Here is an 8,578-nt window from a genome sequence, read left to right as displayed (position 1 = left end):
TCTGGTTGTAAAGTAGAATCTAATTTAGATATCACTTCTTCCATGAAGCCTTTCTATACCAACTGGAAATCCTCCCACCTATGGGTGAAAGTTATCTCTCTCTCCTCAATGGGTCTCATACCTTTAGTCTTTGCCTGAGACTCTCCTTTATCTGAAAAGCAGGATAGGGTAGAAAGACCTCTGGGCCTGAAGTCAGGCCTTGGGTCACTCTATGAGCCTCAGTATCCCCTTCTATAAAATGGAGATAATAACACACCATCTACTTCATAGAATTATCGCAAAGAAAGTACTTTATGAGGTAACAGCCAGCAATGTACTTTTGTTGTTTTATTTTAAAGATCTCGTTGAAAACCCAAATTGCATCAGTTTAATGATCCTATTGAAAACAGACGTTTTGGTTTTAATCTAATGCCAGCCACCGAAGAGTAGATTTGTTTTCCCCTGCTATGTTCAATAGGCAAGTGTATGGTTTACCTAATGATAGGTCAGAAGCATTTTTTTAATTAAAGTTATCCCATTTTATTAAACATTTTAAAGAACAAAGTGCTTTGTGATGGTTAAGGTCCTCGATTAAGGTGGGCTGCATTAATAATCTCACTCTCCCTTATAATGTGGTTTCATTGAGTGTACCTGTTCTTAGTCCAAGATGAGATTGTAAAATCCTTGAGATCAGGCAAGTCTCCTGTGATGTCTGACTTTATATCCCTAGCAATCAATCAGTCAACAAGCTGTGATTGAATACTTAATGCAGAGGTTGCCAACCTTTTTAGTTCTCTGTAATACCTGGACTTTTAAGTTATCATTCCCATGCCAACCATTCAACATAAAAGGAAATAAATTCTAGAGCTTCTGTATATTCTCATAAGAAACGATATGAAGAGACTGATTAATTTTTTTTTCTCCAAGGGTACTCTAAAAAGTTTATAAGTTCATTGACTGAAAATCAATTTAGTGTTTCTAGAATATTTCAACACAATGATATTGAGCATACCAAATATTCCCCATACTCCTTTGAGAAGCTTCTAATATGAACTAGGTAGAGGTATACATATACCAGGTTGGGAACTTCTTCTCATCTGACTGTGCCATGTAATGAGTGCTTAATAGATATATTTTGGTCATCTTTTAAAATAAATTCCTGAGTGGAATAATATGTTATTATATCAAGTCAACAAATATTTTTTGAGTGCTTACTATGTGCCAGGCACTGTGCTGAACTCTAGGGATACAGATACTAGCAAAAAGAAAAAACAAAGCAGTATCTACCCTCAATGAGCTTACAGTCTAATGGAAAAGACAACATATGAAAGGGAGCTGAAAGAGGAATGAGATTCGGCAGAAGGGTGGCTAAGTCAAAAGAATGAATGATGTTCTCAAAAAGAGGTTTTTGGCAAAACTTGCCAATAAGAGAAGAGGGATTCAAGGGTGGAGGGAAAAGGCAGCTGAGGCATTGCATCAAAATCTAGAGAAAGTCCCTAGTACCTAAATGAGTTTATCCTATTGCTTTCCTCTTGTACAAGGGAGACCTTGGGGGGGGGCCTCAAGGGAGAGGGATGAGGAAGGGAGAGAAAGAGGAAGTGAAAGAGGGAGGGAAGAAGAAAGGAAGGGGGAAAAGGGGAGGAAAGGAAGGAAGGAAGGAAGGAAGGGAGGAAAGAAGGGAGGGAGGGAGGAAAGAAGGAAGAAAGGAAAAATAATAGTTATCATTTATATTGGATCTGACAGTGACAAAAAAAAATTATATACTTTATTGGAATTTAGTCCTTACAACCATCACAACTTATAATGTAAGTAGGCCTTGCAAGTATTATTATTCCCATTTTAAAGATGAGGAAGCTGAGTCTCAGAGTGATCAAATAATACTCCTGAAGTGACACAGGGATAAAGCTAACGCTTTGACTCCAGAATTCTTCCTGCTACGCTACAGATGCTTTCCCCAAATGGAAGCAAACCAAAAGAGAAAAAAAGTTCTACTCAGCGGTATTCAAAAATACCACAAGCTTCTCTGTAGGGGCCTCTGAAATAAAGCCAAATCATTAATGAGCAGCTTTAACACACACCTTATTATTATTTACCATTCTTTCATGTTTACAGTGAGCTAGCAGTGCTAGAGGCATTGTCCAGAACATAAAGGCAGACACAGTCCCTTTAACACAAATAAATCAAACTCTGAAATATTATATTTTTATTTGGACTGTGGGCTTTTAAAAAAAATAATAGAGCAAAAGCTATGTTTTTATTTCCTTCCCGAAGTGCCATGGTTGGAAAACACTAATCATAGCAAATGGCAGGCTTTAAGGCTGCAGACTAACAGAGGCCTCCGATCACTTCGATGTCACAGGCGGTGAGAGTGTACTTAGAAAACAATGAACAGACTCACAGACTCTGAGATTCAAGACACTGGAGAACATGGAACCCAGAAAGTGCCTAGACCAACCAGGTCTTCATTCATCTCTGAAGGCCCCTCTTTACTCTTCAGATTTTCTCCACAGCTACTGCACACAGCCCCCTAACCCTGGAAGTTCCTGCTGACCTTTCTTGTGACTGGCTATTTCCTCCCCAGACCTACATTTTAAGGGAGGTGCCCAGGCCTACCCTGTCTTCCTTCTTTTCTGGGCTCTTTTCCTAAAGGGCTGGACTTCCCAGCACCACTTCCTCCCTCTCTCATCCCCCTCAACTTTCTGAGCTTCCTTTAAATGTTCTCTTCCCCCATTTGAATGTAATCTCTTTGTGGGCAGGGACTGTTTCTTTATGCTTGTATTTGTGTTCCCAGCCCTCAGCACTAGAGGTCCCAAAGGCACAGGGTAAGTCCCTCTTGTCATACCAGTGCCTCAAACATTGGCTAGCACGGATTTAGAGCAGGAAGATGAGGAAAATGAGAATCATGTAGATGAAATTGATGACCAGCCACAGAACCCAAATGGCTTAAGTTTCTGTTTCTGCCTTCACTGTACCAAATTGTGTCTTCATTAGCTTCTGGGTATGACTCTTTCCACATTCTCAGCTCTCTCGATGCCCCCAACAATTCAGCTGTTCAGCCAACATTCCTGTTTATTTCTAAGGTTAGTGGTTCAGCAATAATGCCTGGTTTCAATTAAGCTCTCTTTGGACACACCTTTTAAAACAAATCAATGGCATTTGCATTTGTTATTTATTAAACCAGAGAAGAATTTCAGATTAACAAGAGGTGAAATATCCCCAAACTGGCTCAAAGGTGGATGGAAGCAGCCTGTCTTAACTTGTCTCTGCTCTATGATTACTTGAATTGGTCGTAGAGTTTCCTCAGAGATTTATAGCTGCATTGGGTCATAATTGCATCTCAGGCATAACAACTGGGCCCAGAATTCCCCGAATTGACTCTCCCCTCTGCAGGGAAAGCTGGATTAGGTCCACCTGGGAGAAGCCAAAGTTCTACTCACCCCATCACCCCAGAGGTTCAACTTCACATTCAAGCAAGGCATCTGTTTAAATTTCCTTTTCCTTTGCATGGCTTTGCTGAGTTTGATAGAGTCTACAGGCTTATACTGTACCATAGAACATTTTTTTTGAGCCCTTTAAATACAGACCTAGACTCAGATCCAGAGAGACTAAGTCTCCATCTAGCCAAATATTCTTAGGTCCATATAAGTTTTATGACTGTTATCCACCTACAAATGATTTTTTTTCTATTTTTAATAATATTTTTTTTTTCCCAATTACTTGTAAAGATAATCTTTAACATTCCTTGTTTTAAACTTTGGGTTCCAAATTTTCTCCCTCCCTCTCACCTCCCCCCTCCCTGAGATGATAAGCAATTTGATATAAGTTATACATATGCAGTCCTAAATGATCTTTTCACTCACTATTTTGTAGAACTGCCTACTGAGGCTAAAAATGAACAAGAAAACAGATTCATGTTTAATGAGATCAGATTCACCATAGTGAGTAAACTGTGAGTGACCTACCCTCCCCCACCACCACTACCAAAGCCCACTCCCGTACCAAGTTCGCCTTTGGCTCTTGGCCTTAGCCTTAGCTTTCTCTTTCTTACCCTATTCTCCCACTGAGCAATCACTCCAAACATATATACAGACTCCTCATGAGGGAAGAGGAGAAGGAAATACCCAAGGGTGGGGGAGGGGGAGAGGGAGGGAAAGGTCAAGATCAGGATCCCCATTCAACTACTCTACTTCTGAAGGACTGGCCTACATATTAAGCACATGTATAGAATCATAGGATTCAGAGCTGGAAGAAATATTAGAGTTCACTAAGCCCAGCCCTGTCATTTAACACATGAAGAAACAGAGGCCTGGAGTGGAGAAATCATTTGCCCAAAGTCAATCACCTTATGAAAACACTAAGTTAAGCACTAGGAGAGATACAATAACAATGAAGACACTGCACTGCCTTCAGGGTTCTCACACTCCAGCAGGGGGAGGTCATACATGTATTAATGCAACAACATATGCGAGTGTTGAAAGTGATTTCTCAAGGGTCTGTTCAAGAGATTCACAGAAGATGTTGGGTACAGACTTCAAAGTGAAGATCAGGGACAGCTAGGTGGTGCAGTGAGTGAATAGAGCTCTGGCCTTAGAGTCGGGAGGACCTGAGCTCAACTCCAGACTCAGACACTTAACACTCACTAGCTGAGTGACCCTGGGCAAGTCACTTAACCCTGATCTCACCAAAAAAAAAAAAAAAAGCTTGTCAAAGTGAAGATCAGAGAGACCAAAAGAGCTGGAGTGGAGTGAAGGTCATTACTGTGGATGCAGACTTTTCCCCCAAGCCAGAGAAGGAGAGCAAATAGTCTGTCATCTTCCTTCAGCAGTATTGAAAGTAATCTCTCTATTATTTCCAATTTATCCTGATACAGCTTGTTTGTACAGTTTTTTTTTTTAATGTTCTCACCCCCATTAGATAGTCAGCTCTTTGAGACCAAGGACTGGCTTTTGCTTTTTTGTATCAGTAGCACTTAGCATGGTGCCTGGAACACGGCAGGTTTATTGTTTATTGACTGACTGACAGTATATAGAGATGAGCAGAAAACTGGGATGAGAATAAGTTAGTCAGAGTGCAAGTTCCTTGAAAACAAACAAACATTGGAAAGGCAGAAAGCAATGGGTGAAGTGATTTTCTTCCATTGTTTGAGAATTCCAGCACCCAGATCAGTACTTACTTGGGAGTGATGGGATCACACCTCCTCAGAACCTGCTGCAATTTGGAGGATTGCCATTAAGGAGGTGAGCAGTCTGCTTCTTTCTGAAGCATGGCCAGCTAATAGAAATATTAGCTTCTATTGAAATATGTGGTATATTGCTTGCATCTTAGTCACCCTTTTATCTGAACCAATTAAACTGCTTATTAAAGTAATGAATCTTTGCACAGCGGTTTGAAACACAATGAGGTGGAGAGGAAAGGAAAGAGAATAAATAAGGAGAAGATGGGAGCCGTAGACTAAGTGAGATTTGTTGTTCAGTAGTGTCCAACTCCTCATGACCCCAGTTGGGGTTTTCCTGGCAAAGATACTGGAATGGTTTGCCATTTCCTTCTCCAGCTTATTTTACAGATGAGGAAACTGACGCAAACAGGGTTAAGTGACTTGCTCAAGATCACACAGTTAGTATTTGTCTGAGATCAGATTTGAACTGAAGAAAGTAGGTTTTCCTGATTCCAGACTCAGCACTTTACAGTCCTATCTAGCTGAATACGACTATTCCTAGATTCAAAAGATTCTAGGTATAACAGTAAAGTAGTGATGGAAAAGAGAAGCGGGGTGGGATAGAGCGCTGGCCGATTGACTGTCATTTGCTGTCAGTCCTCCTGTCATTTGTTACTTACCAATTTTTTTTACTCTATAGTTTCTTTAAGTGTTTTCTACTGAGAATTACGAGGAAATGTGGTTGGATAGGGGTGGGAAGAAGAGGGCAATGCAAAAGACTGGAAATATCCAAACATGTATAAACCATTGGAAATGAACCCGTCAATCAGCTAGCACTCCACCCCATCCTGCCCCCTATTCCCCATTACTATTTTACTATTACATTCATAATCTTTTTTATCTAAGAAGTCTCATTCAAACTATGGCTCCTGCCTCCTCCTCTTTAGTCACTTTCCTTCTTTTCCTTCTCAGCTCATTATGTCAATATAGCTTTCGTGCAAAGGCTCATTACTTTAGTAAGTAGTTTGGTTGACTTAGACAAAACATTAATGAAATGCAAGCAATAAAGTGGATCAGGCTGCTACGGCACAGTTTTGAAATGACTTGGAATGTTTTCTAGGAAATCAATGGTTTTCAGCATTAAAGCTGTACAATAGGTACTAATAGGTACCTGCAGCAGAAAAAGACAAGGAGATAACTCTCATCTGCCCAGTGGCTGCTATCAGAAATGTGTTAGCTAATGCTTATGTAGATGGTTAGAATGATAAACTGCCTAGAGAGTATAGGTGATAGCATAGCTGGGTGATTGCACTGTCTTTGGAAAGACATTGGAATAGTTTTTGTTGTTCTATCCATCATGTCTGACTCTCTGTGACTCTATTTGGGATTTTCTTGGCAAAGATACTGGAGTGGTTTGCCTTTTCCGGCTTATTTTACAGAAGAACAGAGGTAAACAGGGTTAAGTGACTTGTCCAGGATCACACAGCTACTAAGTGTCTGATGACAGATTTGAACTCACAAAGTTGAGTCTTCCTGACTCTAGGCCTAGGTCCCTATCCACTGGGCCACCTACCTGTTCTGGAATAGTTGGCAGACTGTTGGAAGATGCTAGTCAGAAGCTATAGATTGGCACATGAAAGTTTTGTAGAGTCTCTATAAGCATGTGGATAACACATATGGATAACTCAATAAGGAGTGAGTAGTGAAACCAGAAAGGAAGAAGTGCTCCTTACCTGTCCATGTTGAAAGAATGCCTTAATGCTAAAGATCTAGGTTTGGACAGCTCCTGTCTGAAATTTATGACTTGTCATCATTACTAAGCATCTCACTTCTTCCCCATGGTTATATGGTTGAGAAGAAATAAAACCAAAGGATTAGCTAAAAAGTGTAATCTGGCATGAACTTTCTAGCACTATTGGAGATTATTAGAACAAAAAAGACAAACAGATGGCTTTTAAATCAAGGGCCTCATACATTCAACTTCTGCATATCCAAGCAAGTCCTTTGTGCTATATACTAGATTGTGCAGCCATCAGAAACCTATCGAATTTACAGAAGACTGACCTTGAGTGAGGCTTCTTATCTCATTGAAATAGTTCCAAGTCAGGGGGTATGGACCTCAATTTTAAGACAAAATAATAATAAATATCAATAATAATAATGTTTATATGACACTCTAAGGTTTATAAAGCACTTTACAAATATCACCTTGTTTATCTTGACACCAACCTTGGGAGTTGGTGCTAATATGTTTCTGCATTTTACAACTGAGGACACTGAGGCAGGTGGAGAAGAAATGATTTGCCCAGGGTCACTGGGCTAGTTAAGTATATGAGGTTACATTCCATTTACTCTGTAGTAATCTTGCAGGCTTTGCTTTATATAGGTTTTTCATCTATTAGAATGTAAGTTCCTTGAGGGCAGAGACTGTTTTTACTTTGTCTTTGTATTTCCAGCACATAAAACAATGTGGTAATAAACGCTTGTCGATTGACTGATCGATTATCTGCACACTTTACTGGCTATTTGGGATGACTGTCTCTATCTGAATTGTATACTGATTAGCGACTGTTTATGATACTCGTCTACAAACTATCCCAGGATGCTGCAAGTAATTTACCCAGGTAACAAATATATTATTTGGGAGTTGTTGAGGGCACAGTAATGTTAATTGCCCAGATTAAGCAGAGCAGAGGTCATCAGTGTGTTTTAATTTTCTCCACCCAGCTTAATTCTATGATTTGCGTGAATACAATCAATAAGGATTTATTAAGTGCCTTCAGTATGCCTGGCATTGTATTTGGTGCTCATCATACAAAGAAAAAAGCAAAAATAAAATATTCCCTGTTCTCAGGGAGCTTATGATCTATCCAGGAGATGTGCACATAAATAAGTGTACACAAAACAAATACATAATAAGTGTTTATTTGCTCCTGTAGATACTGAAACTTGAAAACACCAGAGCTCCATGGTACTTTCAGATCAAATCATGAGAATGATTTGCCTATTCCAGGGATATGATAGAAAATAAAAGGAATGCAACAGGAATTTTCTGACCATAACCCAGAAAAAAAGTTTACATAGAGTATCAAAAAAAAAAAAAAGAAAAACAAAAGCTGTTCAGAAGATGGGCATAAAGATGCCAAAGGGCTTCTCTGTCTAGCTGTCTGGGTGTGGCTACTTGGGGGTTAGCATCACAAAAGAGCTAAAGACAGTCAGTGGAGTTATCAAGATAAAGATCAGGCTGACCCCAAAGCTGTTTATCTGGTAAGTACCAGCAGATGGTAGTAGAGAGTAGCAGCATCCATAGACGAAGTTGTCCAGCTACTGTAGCGGTATAAGCACCTCAAGTAGGTACATCTTCCACAAATGGAGGGGAATTAAAGAGCCCCCAAGACATTAGCAAAGGACAATAGCAGAGAATCCCAACCCAGAGAAGAAAGT

Source organism: Phascolarctos cinereus, unplaced genomic scaffold (genome assembly GCF_003287225.1).
Source record: "Phascolarctos cinereus isolate Bilbo 61053 unplaced genomic scaffold, phaCin_HiC Scaffold_9;HRSCAF=440, whole genome shotgun sequence".
In the NCBI taxonomy this organism is placed as follows: domain Eukaryota; kingdom Metazoa; phylum Chordata; class Mammalia; order Diprotodontia; family Phascolarctidae; genus Phascolarctos; species Phascolarctos cinereus.
Note: the sequence above shows the minus strand (reverse complement) of the source record.